Genomic DNA, 14,871 nt, shown 5'->3' with positions numbered 1-14,871 from the left:
GCGATGTATATTATCAGTTCAATGTCGCTTAATAGTCATTGAATATTATAAAAAACATTTAATATTATATCTTCAAACTGCATTGTTTAAATGTTGTCATAATATTAAAAACATGAATTAATCACAATCCACTGGATATAAAGACTTATTTAATTTCCATATTCGTATCTGTAAACGTCCATCCATCGCTCCATTATATGCACTGCTTATCCTCAGTAGGGTCGCGGGGTATCTGAAAACGTGTTTTTTTCAAAAACAATTTTCCTGTTCATAATAGCGTTTTGCGCATTGCTTATGGAGGCAAAGTAACCCCTGATTTCTTTATACTGAGGTGAGTAGCAGTATCGATTAATGCAGAGGTCCATGGCCAGTTGAGGTGCCCATGGACCTGTTCTGAAAATAGCTCACCAGTGCTGTATTGTGTGTTTTTTTTTTTTTTTGGGGGGGGGGGATTGCTTTTTATTTGTTGACTGGGTGTAGCGACCCTCGTTCATGCACGACACAAGGTTTCACAATCTCTGGTTTATTGCCTGTATTCAGTAAATAAAACAATACAAAAGTCAGGGGTCTCTGTTCTCGACTGCAATTATCTTCAACGCTTACAAAAATCACTTAAGCTACGGCAAGCGCTGAAGCCCATAAAGTACCAAACGAAAAAAACAGTCGCAGACGCCCATGACTTAACAACTGAATGAGGTACCGGAATATTACCAGTAATACAACAAAAACACAGATTTTGTGAGAATTCAAAAAAACATTCAAAACAATCAAATTTCAACTCTGTTACACCCACCCCCACCGAATTCTGGACAAAATCTCACACTTGGTTATAAAATCAAAATCAATATATAACAGTAGTCATTGGGTCACACATATTAGAACCGACTTGAGAAGTATCCTTTAAGGATGCAGTGGCCAGAGAAAATTCTCTGAACCAGCCACCGGCTATAGAATGCCTTACACATTCCACATTCACCCAAGACATATACAAGACATAAATGAGCACAAAACATTCTCTCCAAAACCAAGTTATTTCAGAAGAATTTTAAAGGGAAAAAATGTCATGCCCCAAGAGCTCGAACTACTGTGTTACGCATAGTCTAAACATTACACTGTAGGTGTCTGGTGACATCTTGTCTAGCCATAGTGTGAAGAAGCCTGTTGACTGGTCGTATAACACGACCCAGGCGTGTAGTGCGGTGTGGTGCAGACTCTGGTTGATCAGTGTGGCTAACGTTACCTCCAGAGACAGCAGCCACTACAGATTGAACATAATCATGCTCACTAAGAGTCGAATTGTCATCCCTAACAGCAGTGTCGTGAGTATGAGTGGTCAAGGAATGACCAGAGTGATCAGAACTTTCAGAGTTCAGCCCATGCACCCACTCTCTGGTTCTCTCCCCAGATGCAGGTGTGAGATCTGTGTAGTTGTCAAGGCCTGAGATGCTTACAAGACTCTGCGCATCATCTGCCGCACATCCAGACCGGTTTAGCTGAGCAGGCACTCGAGCATGAGACTCTTCGGAGACAGTGGGACTGGTCATTGAAGAACAAACAGAGGCAGATGATTGTGCAGAGGACAAAGACAAATCAGACTGGGGAGAGGGCTGGTCTTGAACTGGGAGAAAGTTAACCAACATCAGCAGGTTACGGTGAACAACCTTCTCATTCCCTGTGATGGGGTCTTGAATTCTGAATGTGTGTGTTTGAGGGTTCATCTCAATAACAGTGTAGATGATAGACTCCCACCTATCAGCCAATTTTCGCTTGCCCCTCTCATTTTTGTTCGCCACAAGGACTCTATCTCCAACTTCAATTGACGGCCCTTTTGCTGCCCTGTTATAGAGTCGAGTCTGTCTGCCCTGTTCCTTTTTTGCATGTTCCTGAGCAATTGACATAGCCTCCTTCAGGTCTTCAGACAGTTTTGCAACATATCTGCCGTAGGTGGTAATGTCAGGGTCAGACAAAATGTTCCCAAACAGAGTGTCAACTGGGAGGCGAGGAACTCTCCCAAACATCAAGTAAAATGGTGCATATCCAGTAGTTTCATGAGCAGTGCAATTGTACATGAATGTGAGTGTTTGTAAACGTCTTGGCCAGTCCTGCTTTGATTCAGGGGGCAGAGCTCTGATCATATTGCCCAAAGTACGATTAAAACGCTCAACACTTCCATTTCCCATCGGATGGTACGGGGTAGTATGTGACTTACGCACCCCAGATAATTGTAAAAGTTCTGCGACCAAATTGCTCTCAAAGCTTGGGCCTTGATCACTGTGGATCCTCTCCGGAAAGCCATAAACACAAAAATACTTTTCCCATAGAACTTTAGCTACTTGCCTGGCTGACTGGTCTCTACATGGAAAAGCTTGTGCCAATCTGGTGAAATGGTCTGTTATGACTAGTACGTCAACAGATTTGTTGTGTGAATCTTCAGCGGACCAGAAATCAATACAAACAAGTTGCAATGGGCGGGAAGTGGCAATGCTTTCCAGAGGGGCCCTCCCTGCAGGCTCAGTGACTTTGCTGACTATGCAACGCTGACATTGACGAACATGCATCCTCACATCTCTGTCCATATGCAACCAAAAGAATCTCTGTCTGGCGATGCTCAGGGTTCTTGACTGGCCTTGATGGCCCGCACTGTCATGCACCCCTTTTAAAACTTCGGCCTTCAGGCAATCAGGGACCACTAACTGATGGCGTTTTGCATTTGAAATCTGATTATGGGATACTCTGTACAAAACATCATCACTCAGAACAAACTTCTCCCAGTGCTTCAGGAGGCCCAGAACTTGACTTGTCTCGTGTGCCCTTTCACGTCTAGACGGTCTTCGAGACCGTTCCACATAAAACCGAAGACGAGACAAAACTCTGTCCCTGGACTGAGCCTCCCGCAGGTCATCCATGGAGAAAGCAGGCAGACTGGGTAGTGTATCTGGGATAAGGTGGGGCATGTGGCTTATCAGTTGAGCTGCACGAGTTCTCGCACCGGAGGCCCATTCAGTGTGTGACTGGACAACAGCAGCAACTTCTTGATTGGATACAGTCTGGGCCGACACGAGTAATGACTGGACATTTGTAGCTAAAGAATGGGACAGCTTCTCTGCCATGACAGGCTGATCGGTAGAGTCTCTGAAAGTCTGTTGGACGGCTGTATCAGACAAAACCGCAGCCTCCGCAGTGAGATCATGAAGAGGTTCACTGACTAGTCTGTGGCCAACATTCTGACAAAAAGGGACACGGCTGAGAGCGTCAGCAACCGTGTTTTTGGGACCAGGCACATATTTGATTTCAAAATTGTAACTGGCCAGCTTTGACACCCATCTTTGCTCACAACAGTCCAATTTGGGTTTAGTCATAAGTGGATTATTGTCAGTCCAGACGGTAAACTCATGGCCTTTCAACCAATGGCTAAACTTCTCACACACAGCCCACTTCAGTGCAAGAAATTCCAAACGGTGAGCTGGGTAGTTCTTCTGTGACCGGGTCAAAGACTTGCTAGCGAACGCAATTGGCCTAGCCACCGTGTCACCTTCACGTACCTGGGACAAAACGGCTCCAAGGCCATCCAGTGAGGCGTCAGTCGACAGCAAAAATGGACGACTAAAGTCTGGATGAGCCAAAACCACAGAATGGATAAGGGCCTTTTTGAGGTCTGTAAATGCCTGGTCGTGGTCAGCAGTCCAGTCACCTGATTTCAGTTTGCGGCCCACTACAGTGCATTTGGGCTTTCTGCCTTTCTTCTGTTTCTGGCCAGCCAGCAGATAAAACAAGGGCTTTGCGAGTGTTGAATACCCCGGAATGAAGTGTTGATAAAAATTTAACATGCCCAAGAAAGACCGTACACGTTTCACAGAAGGTGTCGCTCCATCCGACTCCATCAAGTCCGCCACAGTCATTTTGCTTATACTTTCAACTTTTTCTGGATCGGTTGACACTCCATGTTCATCAATAATGTGCCCCAAGAATTTTACAGATTTCCTTAAAAAGTGACATTTCCTGGGGGGCAGTTTCAGATTGTGGGCACGGAGTCTGCTGAACACCATTTCAAGACGTCTGAGTTCAGAACTTTCATCAGGGGCAAAAACTAAAATGTCGTCCAAGTAGCATAGCAGACTTAAATAGTTTTGGTCCCCGAAAATGGATGTCATCATCCTCATGAAACTCCCTGGGCTATTACAGAGCCCCTGTGGCAACCTGTTGTACTCATAAAGCCCCATAGGCGTAGTGAACGCTGAGTACTTCCTATCATCTTCGTGTAAAGGCATGTTGTAAAACCCAGACGTCAAGTCCATTGTACTGAAGAAGGAGTTGCCACCAAGTGCTGCTAAGCAATCAGCCTGATGTGGCAGAGGATGAGCGTCTTTCAGAGTCCTCTTGTTCAACCACCTAAAGTCAGTGCACACACGCATATCACCATTCTTCTTCCAGATGAGAACTAAAGGTGAAGCATATTCACTTGTCGACTTTCGAATGATCTCTTTCTCTTCCATTTCATTCAAAACTTGGCGTAATTTTTGATACTGACTCGGTGGCACACGTCTAAAAGGGAGTCTGAACGGCTTTTGGTCAACCAGATGGATTCTGTGAACAAAGTCCTTCGCCTTTCCGCAGTCAAGGTGATTACGCGAGAAGATGTCTTGGTAGTGAATGATCAGCTCTGACAACTTGTCTTTACACTCAGACGATGCATCACAACAGCCAACATCTAGTTCACCCAGGCCAATAGACTGTAGCTTCTCCTCAGCATTACTTACATCAGAGCAGACAGGGGGCAATTGCACAACGGAAGTACTCTGATGGCCACTGACCAGGTCTAGATCCTCCAAAGCAACACAAGGCACCAAGTCAGCCAGCTTTGCATTGCGTCTCAAAAACAGCGGATATTCTGTGACATTCATGACTTTCAGTGGAACCCATCCATCTGCCCACAGAGGTGTGACGATTCTGGCGACCATTAGACCCTTGGGGGCAGATCGTGCCGACGTAGGTTCTGTCATCGCTGCGCTCCCAGGAGATACTCGTGCAGTTTTTGACAGCTTCCCCCACAAGAGGTACTCACGGCCAGGCTCAAGGCATGTGGCTGAATTGCAGAGCACTGTGCCTATCTTCTCGGGCATTTCACCACCACTCCATCTATGCAAGCCAGCTAGCAATGAAAGAAATTGCTCAGTTTCAGCATTAGTGGATGATGGAGCAGAGATTGCTGTCCAGTACGCACCAAACTTCTTTGACTCATGCAATATGTTTCTGATAACATTAGTTCCAATGATTAGGTCATCAGGTTGCCCCTCAACAACAATTGTTGGCACAATCATTTTACAATTATTGATTTCCATTTCGATGTTGAAAGCTGACTTTGGGCACACTCGTCGACCCCCAACACCAATGAGTGTCACGTTGGTGGAAAATTCGTCTTCTGTACGTACTGCTCCAACAGAGAGCATCTTACGCAGAGCAGTCTCACTCACGGTACAGGCCATGGAGCCACTATCCAACATCCCCCCCAAAGTCATACTGCTCCCCACTCTAACTGGTACATAAAACAAACTATCGCGGCCCCCTACAGTATGTGTGTTTTGATAAACAATATTAGGCAACTGAGATTGTGTGAACGTGTCAGAATTAAAAACTGAATTGAAATTGAGATCAAATGGGTGGGAGAACTCATTTTGACCTGTACGGCCTCCCTCTGAATACAGGTCAGCTAGTTTCCCGAAACTGAACTGATTTGGGGAGAAACTTTGTCGGGGCAATGCTGCTTAGAGTGACCAGGGGCTAGGCACTTGAAACACAGATTATTCAATTTGCAATGATATAAAGTGGAGTGATCAGCGCCACCACACACCTTACATGGAGGAGAGTTGAAAGGACTTAGGCGCCTCTGAATACGCTCAGGATTCCGTGGCTCCACTCTAGACAAAACTCTCTCTAGCATGCTCATCATTCGGCCAAGGACATCACTGTCTTCTTTCTGAGCAGGCTGTGGGACATACTGTGGTGGGACATGCTGTGGTGGGACATGCTGTGATGGGACACGGACAGGCGGTGAGACATGCTGTGGGCGCTGGGCATGCTGTCGAACACACGAAAAATGTGTATATGGATCGGGGTTAACATGGTGGGGACAAATGGACTGGAGACCCGTCTCTATAGAGCCAGAGTAGGAACAACAAGGAGATTCACTGTCAAGCACTGCAGTCGGGTAATTCTTCAGTGGAGGGACACTGCAAGACCTAGTTGACGCCCCTGATTCCCTTTGATACTCATCTATCCTGAGTTGAACGTCCTTAGAGGTCCACTCATTAACAGGCTTGCATCTGAAAATGTTTGATAGCTGTGGATCAGGACAGTACTTTGCAAACATTTGTGCCACTTCCCCGCCAAGGTTTTCCATTTTTCTGCCCAAGCGACGCAAACCCTCATCAGCAGTGTCTGCTGCTTTGTTTAGTCTGATCCAGTAGTCAACTGGATTTTCCTTTGGCGTGGGTAGCGTGGTGTAAAAATCTTGCAACGGGAGAGTTGACGAGGAATGACTAAAGTATCGTATTAGAATGTCATAAATGATATCTGGGTCTTGCCTCACATCAAGTGCCTCATCACTCCTGAGAGCTACTCTGACAACGTCTCTTGCCCTCCCTAAAAGCCTGCTTAGTATCTCATCTGCTTTCTCAGCTGTTGTATATGACTGTTTCCGAAGCTGGGCTTTAGTCATGGTGATCCATTCTTGAATTGAACACTTGTCAGAACCATTTCCCCTGAAAGTCACAATTTCACGTTCAGTCTTGACATGGACAATTACCGGTGTAGTGTTTTCCTGCGTTGTGTTATGTGGTCTAGGGTCGTCTTTAGTCATAACAGTCGCTGCTTTTCCAGTCATTGGTGTGTCATGTGCATGTGTGCGATCAATGAAACCAGAAGAGAGCAGACTAGCCAATACTGAGTTGCCTATCTGTTCTCCAATTCGGCCTACCATGTCAGTCAAGTGTTGCAGGGCAATATTATCACTCATTTGGGTTGAAGTCTGTGCATTCTCCCTCAAGAACTGTTCACTTGGAGACCAGTTTGGGCTCATACCACGCCCCCTGTCCCTCCCATCACTAACATGTTCTTGGAGACCACCTACACCTTTACTTCCATACCCACTAGTAAGTGTGTTTGCATTCAAACCATTAAAATGGACACCCCTGCCAATAGAAAAGCCCTGAAAATCGTCATTTTGACTACTATATCCTTTAGCCATTATACTTTCGATAATACAAAGAATAGAAAATAAAACAGGAAAAATAAAAACCAGAAATTAACTAATAATTAACGTATTGATAGCAAATGCACAGTGGCACAAATACATAAAACAAAATCAAAGCGCCAATGCAGTACAACAGTACCCTCTAGTGGACACAAGAAGAATATGCAGCAACGCCGGGATCTGCTCAGAGGCTGATCGAAATGATCCAGTGGCGTAGTCACGGCACCAGTGTAGCGACCCTCGTTCATGCACGACACAAGGTTTCACAATCTCTGGTTTATTGCCTGCATTCAGTAAATAAAACAATACAAAAGTCAGGGGTCTCTGTTCTCGACTGCAATTATCTTCAACGCTTACAAAAATCACTTAAGCTACGGCAAGCGCTGAAGCCCATAAAGTGCCAAACGAAAAAAACAGTCGCAGACGCCCATGACTTAACAACTGAATGAGGTACCGGAATATTACCAGTAATACAACAAAAACACAGATTTTGTGAGAATTCAAAAAAACATTCAAAACAATCAAATTTCAACTCTGTTACATGGGTCTATCTAACCTTATTTCTAGTAATACATTTGATAATAAAATAGTAACATCATAGCAATAAAATGATAATTTTAAAATTCAAATAAATGAATAACAGTTCATGGGCCTAATGGACAAAAATCCATTAAAGTGTTGATAATTGTGTCTTAGCAAATAATCAAGACAATAGAATGAGAATCTATTCATGAGAGATGAGCCGGATACACTCTTCAAAAGCAGTGCAATAAACGATTTCAAAATGACGTCATATTAATGAAAATTCAATTCTCTAAGCAGTTTGCATATTCTCCTCGCTCGTGTGGGTTTACCTCCAGGGACTGTGCTTTCCTCCCACATTAAAAAATCATGCATGGTACGTTGATGGGCAGATCCAAATTGTCTCTATAGGTATGAATGAGTGCTGCATTGGTTTTAGGTCTCCGTGTGCCCTGCGACTAACTGGCAGCCAAAAAAAAAGTAAGAGAGAGAGAGAGAGAGAGAGAGAAAAAGAGAGAGAGAGAGAGAGAAAGAGAGAGAGGGGGGAGAGAGAGAGAGAGAGAGAAAACAAGAAAAATAGAGAACAGAGAGAGAGAGGAAGAGAGAGCGAGAAAGAGAAATTATGAAATGAAATGATCTGCATTTATATAGCGCTTTTCAAGTCAATGAAGACTTCTCAAAGTGCCTAAAGAGAGAGAGAGAGAAAGCGAGAGCGAAAGAGAGAGAGAGAGAGAGAGAGAGAGTGAGAGAGAGAGAGAGAGAGAGAGAGTGAGAGAGAGAGAGAGAGAGAGAGAGAGAGAGTGAGAGAGAGAGAAAGAGAGAAAATTAAACAGAGAAAATGAAACAGATAAGGAGAGACAGAAATAGAGAAAGAAGGTGTCACAATCACCCGGATCTGGAACACCTGTGCTCAGGACTTGGCGCCAACAGCCAGGACAGCTGATTGGCGCACCCTGTCCATTTAAATCCTCTGCTTCCGGAAACAAGCTGTCTGATAGTACTATGCTACCTGTTGCCATCTGCTCAGAAAGCCCGTACCTCCGACTCTTTGCCTGCCTCCTGTTTTTCTACTTGATCTCCGTTTCCGAATTTGCCTACGACCTGCCCTGCCCGTCTGATTCCTGATCACATTTCCGAACACGACGACGCACTTCTTCTCCAGCCCCGACCAACAACACGACGATTCCGCCTGTCCGCGACCATTCCCGCCAAGCCTGCGCCCGCCTGTCAAGCTTCGTCTGTCAAGCCTGTCAATCCGTCAAACAACAAGTTGAAGAATCACGCCTTGTCATTCCTTCCTTCCAATAAAAACCAAGAAACGAGTGCAAGTAATCTCAGTTTTCCTTCCGTCCCGCCTGACAGAAGGTAGTGAAAGAGATCGGGAAAAGAAAGAGAAAATGAGTAACAGAGAGGTTGAGAAAGAGACAGAAAGAGAAATAGAGAGAGTGAAAAGTGAAGAGAGAGAAAAAATAAAGAAGAGAGAGGAATAGAGATAGATAAACAAGGAGAAATACAGTCAGAAAAAGAGAAAGAAAGAGAGAGGGAAAGGCAAAAAAAAGAAATATAGAAAAGAGAGAGAAAGGGAAAAGGAGATAGTAAAAGGAATGAAAAGAAAGAAAATAAAAAACAGCGGTTGAGAAAGAGCAAGGGAGAGAGAAAAGAGAGAAGAGAGAGAAAACATGAAGAGAGAGAAAAATAAATAAAGAAGAGAGAAAGATATAAATGGTGCCCTTGCGGTCACAGTGGTTAAGGGATCCATACCATTATTTTGGCCTGGAGAGGGATGGGCACCACCAGACTGTTACTCTGGCATCCTCAAGGGCCAGGAAAAAATAGACAGACAGAACGAGAGAAAAGAGAGCAACTCAGAAAAAAAGAGAGAGAAAGAGAGTGAAAAGGAGATCAATGAAAAAAATAAAGAGAACAGTTGACAAATGAAAAGGAAAAAAGGACAAACAAAAGAAAATAAGAAAATTGATAAAAGAAATAAGACAAAAAATGAAACTTAAGAAAAACGGAAAATAATAAAATAAAAAGAGATAAGAAAGTGAAAAGGAAAAAGAGCAAATTTCATAATTTGTAGGTCATTTTTTCCCCACTTTGATTCCTTTCTTATCTTTATTTTCTTTTTTCTTTATTCTTATCTATGATCATTTTTTCTCTTTATTTACCCCTACTTTTCTTCTTATTCCCGTTTTCCTTTTTAGTTTCTTTTTCCTTCTTTCTTCTTTCATTTTATTGCTTTACAAACTGGGAGAAAAACTGTGCTTGTTGCTCACTTTCGGTCTCAGTAATTTGTAGCCTTCCTTGGACTAATTTTTGGTTGCACTACACATGACAGCAAAATCTAATGTACACATAAAGCACTGTCCCTTTAAGAACAATCTTTTCATCAGCGCTGTTTTTGTGGAAAACCCAATTTGGCCCAACGTCACTGGGACCCTAGTTTCAACTCAATTGAGAAGGAGACACTTGATTTAAATTGATCTACAGGCCTGCTTTTAAATTTATTTTCTATAAAATGACGGCCAACATCCCTAAAACACCGGTCACGTTTCTGTTACACAATAAAACGCAACTTCCTCTATGAACAGGAGTCCTCGCCGTGTCGACTCCAGGCCAGTAGATGACGGTAACGCTGAAGCCAAATAAATTTCTCTAAGAGAAAGCTTTCCCGGTAACAATACGCACGCAGCATGGCGTGAGTTTGGTCTCACAGCTCCAAAGGTAAAAATACGATACTGGAAATGGCAACTACCCGCTTATTATGCAATTTTCTCCGATCTTTTTCAAGTTTCGAACTATTATTTTCTACAAATCAGCGCAAAGGGCACCCACTATGATGAGATTTTCTAAAATAGGAACTTAGCCAGAGGGCTTACTAAATAGCTAAAAGGTAGAATAATGGTTAGATAGAGGTAAACAGGTAAAAAAAAAACTAATGGCGCTAGATAGCTAGCTTAAAGCTATCTAAATATCCCGATAGAAAGCTAATAACAAAGCTAGCTTGATAGCTAACTAGAAATGAGGCCAAAATTTTGCTTGATACCTAGCAAAAAAGTATAATGTCACCAAGATAGCACGAAGAAAAAAATAAAAAGGAAATTGGAAACTAGTTCATTGTATTCCTGTAAAATTAATACTAAGAGGAATAAATGCATTTGTTTAATACAATTAAATTCTTGTTGTCTATGTTGTTACTGTGTTAATTATTTGGAATATAGGTTAGACTGTCAACCAACAAAAAGTAATTTTACTAAAAAATCATTCAATCGCATTGTTCCGATACTGGTGTGCTATTTTCAGTTCAGGTCTACGGGCACATCAACTGTCTTTAGGGGGCACCACGTTGGACTCCCTGCGTTACCCGAACGTAACACGGCATCCATGCAAGCATAAGATCTGTGTATTATTTTTAAGCATGACCTGGATTGGCATGGGTAGAACGCATGCTGCATAGTGCATGTTTAAGGACGGCGTCCTCCAAATGGCGTCTTGCTTAGAGATAAACAGAACTTTGAATTGATTCGGACCTTATTTGTACTCTCTAAATACATGTTGCAAACGCCAGTAGTGGACTGTGACCTTTTTTTTTAATTAAAAGTCATAAAGGGGGAATGTCTGTGGAATTCCATTTTAGTTCGTGTTGAAACCACAACACATTTGAAAGCTGACTGCACTAACTGCTTATTAACAGATTACAATTAATATTTAACTTATCGTCTGTATCGACAGTTGGAAATGCTTACAGTGGCATCCTCAAGGGCCAGTTTTACATGTTGATGAAGGTTCCATCCCCATTATCAAGCTTTTTACAGGGTTCCCTGCAAATTATTAAAGGCATTGAGTTCATTAATCTAAAAAAAAGCCTTAATTGGCATTAAAATGTCTTTAATCCAACACGTTAAGATTTATATTTGTTTGATCTAAAAAGATTTGGTAACATTTACAAATGATCCTTTTTTCAATAATTTATTGAATTACTTTAGATGCAAAATCGCATGGCCACAATAACAGAAGTATTAAAACAGTGATGTAGTTTCAGTCGGTCTTTTGTAGCGGACGTATGTCTTAGGTCTACTCACAATACACTCAGCAACTTTGGACAAAGTCATTGCTTTGGGCCATGGGAAAGTGTAAAACGAATGAGAAATGGCTGTCAGACGAACGTTTTTCGCCGTATCTAAAAACTGCCAAGTAATGTGTCTGAGGCACGATGTATTGTGTGCAAGAAATATTTTAAACTCCATGCGATGGGAGTCTAGGCTTTGGAGTCACACAAGCAAGTTGCCAACAGATGCCAAGTATTTCCCAGGTGTGTTGGGACAGCAGCAGAATCACATCTTCAGACGTTCGTCATTACACCTACAGTAAGATTCTGTTGCTTTTGAAAACCGTGACCAAACATTGAATTTATGATTTAGGTCAAATGAGTGAGTTCGAGGCGTATTCCATGCAATGTTTGGACAATTCTGACATTGTCCAATCGTTTGCATGTGGTTATGACAAGACAGCCTACATGAGCAAGTTTGAATTTTGTCAACTTGGTATTTAATTTCAAGAGGCATTAACAAGTTTTGAACTTAACTTGCCTTTAGCTGTAGGAACCCTGCATTTAGCAACCTGGTAGCATGTTGATTTTTAGACTTGGCTGTGTTTGAAAGGGTAATCTCTATAAAACGTGCTGAATGCTGGCACTTGCAAGACTGTATGTATGCATACTGGAGGAGCTCCTCTCCCAAGCATAATGCTGGGTGTCAACATTCCCTTTTAATTTTTGGGTCTTGCCATTCACACAAAGTCTGTTAGAATTGCTTGGATCCCAGACCTTGGAATTACAGTAAGCAACATCAGTCCTGCGTGTGGCAACCAAATTTTTAGCATACATCATGTCCAAAACCCAAGATTAAATTATGTTACTTTATGCTGGGTTTCTGTCAACATGATATATTTTTTTTCAAATTGTAATGCATTGGTTAATTTACTGTTGGACAGGTTGCACACCCCACCAATGTCAGCTGTTTAACAATGACTTTGCATTAATTCTACATTGCTCCAATTTCTTTGGTTGATTTATGTAGTCTTTTGCTAGGGTTTGATGATATGCTTTGGTAACAATTTGATTCTATCACGTTACCAAGTGTCAAATTGATATATATAATGTATGTATGTGTAATTGCGATTCTACAAGTATTGCAATCCGATATAATTCATGATTGTGATTTAATTTTCTATCCTCAAAACAAGCAACTTAAATAATACACTTCTGGGACAATAAATCATAAATGATGTTCAAACAATGCACATATGTCTTGTCAGTCAGTCAAAAAGAAATCCCCATTTGCATTATATGCTTATGATAATATCGGCTTAATATTAAAACTGAACACCATAAAAAAGAAGAGCAATGTAATGGTCAAGTAATCAAGTCAATAATTAATCAATAAATCATTATTAACTAAACATTTTGTTCTTTTTATTAAATTATATGTCACAGTGCACCATTTCAGCCTGTCAGGTTAAATTATTTGTAGGAACAGTGCACAGGTGACGTAACTGGTCCTAACGTCTTACACTCAACTTTTCAGTAATTAAGTGCAAAAACGAGGTGCACGGATGAGAAAAATACTCTAAATTCAACACACACACACTAATAGTGAATACAGCTGCAGAGCAGATAAATGCGTCTTTGCTTTTCCAAGTTCTAAGATTTCAACACATTTAAAGTGATTGCAGTTAACAGCAGCAGACAATTGTCTCTTTTGTTGAAGTTCTTGGGCTTTAAAAACAAAAACTGGTCAACAGTAAAATGAGGGAAGTAAACATATTTTCTCTTGGAATAAAACAAAAAAAAATTGCACAGCTTTAGCTTTATTAACTTGACATCAACTTGAATGTGAACTTGTAAACTTAAAATTGTTTTGCTTGGTGGGTCGTACAGCTTATCAAACCTGTACAACATGTCTCTGAATGCTGGTGTGTCATCCGTTTTGAACGGCAGCATTTCAGTAGCAATGTACCGTGTAATACAATCTGTCAGTCTGCGTTAGCTCCTTTCACTGGCACCTTGAAACAAAGTTTCCAGACCGCTTTTTTGGTATTTTGGGGCTTACCACTGTCGTTCAGTATGAACCCGCAATGTGTCCAAAATACTGAAGTGTAACGTGTTTTTTTAAACTGAAAGTTGTGCACAGATTGCCTGTGTTGTTTGCTTGTGCGTGTGCGTCTCTACGCGTTGATGTAGGTTCCTTGCCTATCATTCATGGGTGGTCAGAAAAGGGTTTGGAAAGAAAAAAAGACTGTATCGGCGAACGTTAAAAATAATTGCTGATATGAAAAAGATTTCGCTATTAGGCGAATGTCATTTTCACGACAGCCCTATTGCTCTCCTGCATTTTTCGTACCGGATATGACGTCACAAAATCTATTCCGGGGAGGAACGTCGATTTTAGAAATGTGCAAAAATCACTATGAATCATTTATTGGTCTCTCCCCCAATCTACGCACAGTGCTAAATCACTGTTGTTTAGAGAAATTACAGTGTGGGCACAGATTGACTGATGATATATTTGCAAATTAATTTAATATTACTTTTTTTTAAACACCAACCGAAGAAAAGGGTAATCCATTACATGTAATGCAATGAATGTGAACAGCAATCCTAATCAATTTGATTTCCTGTGACATTTTATGGCACAATATTGATTAAAAACTCCAGCTGTTTTGTAGCCAAGGTCACGAAGAACATGTGTTTAGATAGCAGAAACTGGTCTAAATTTATGTGCAAGTGTGCATTCAAGAGTAAAAAACATGACTCAAAGTCTTAGTTACTTTATTCATGATTATTATTTTGTTGTTTCCAAACACTGCACAGTGTCTGACTGATTAGCACGTCTGCTTCACAGTACAGAGGTCCTCGGTGCATGTTCTCCCGATGCCTGATTGTGCTACCACTACGATTTAATACAAGTACATTGATGTCCTCAGGCCTGACCAGTCGTTAGTTTTGGAAAATATATTGTAAAGTTGGAGCTTGAACTGTAAATCTCAATATCTGTACTGTACAGGCCTTTTTTTAAATTTCACAAAATTTGGTTTGA

The 14,871-nt window shown here is 41.7% G+C and overlaps 1 protein-coding gene across 4 annotated transcripts in view; it reads left to right on the top strand.

Annotated features, from left to right (window-relative positions):
- The first annotated feature begins 10,302 nt into the window (after nucleotides 1-10,302).
- Nucleotides 10,303-14,871, top strand: part of dus1l (dihydrouridine synthase 1-like (S. cerevisiae)) — a 36,765-nt gene continuing 32,196 nt past the window's right edge. Inside the window, exon 1 of one of the 4 annotated variants that reach the window (XM_088334719.1) lies at nucleotides 10,303-10,498. The gene's annotated coding sequence lies outside the window, so the exon portion shown is untranslated. The remainder of the gene's footprint in view (nucleotides 10,499-14,871) is intronic. The other 3 variants (XM_088334557.1, XM_088334632.1, XM_088334804.1) reach the window with 3 other exon arrangements.

The sequence above is a fragment of the Urocampus carinirostris genome, chromosome 1, assembly GCF_059441175.1.
Source record: "Urocampus carinirostris isolate Australia breed hairy pipefish chromosome 1, RoL_Ucar_1.0, whole genome shotgun sequence".
Classification (NCBI taxonomy): domain Eukaryota; kingdom Metazoa; phylum Chordata; class Actinopteri; order Syngnathiformes; family Syngnathidae; genus Urocampus; species Urocampus carinirostris.
The sequence above is the reverse complement of the archived record's forward strand: the minus strand, read 5'-3'. Positions and strand labels throughout refer to the sequence as shown.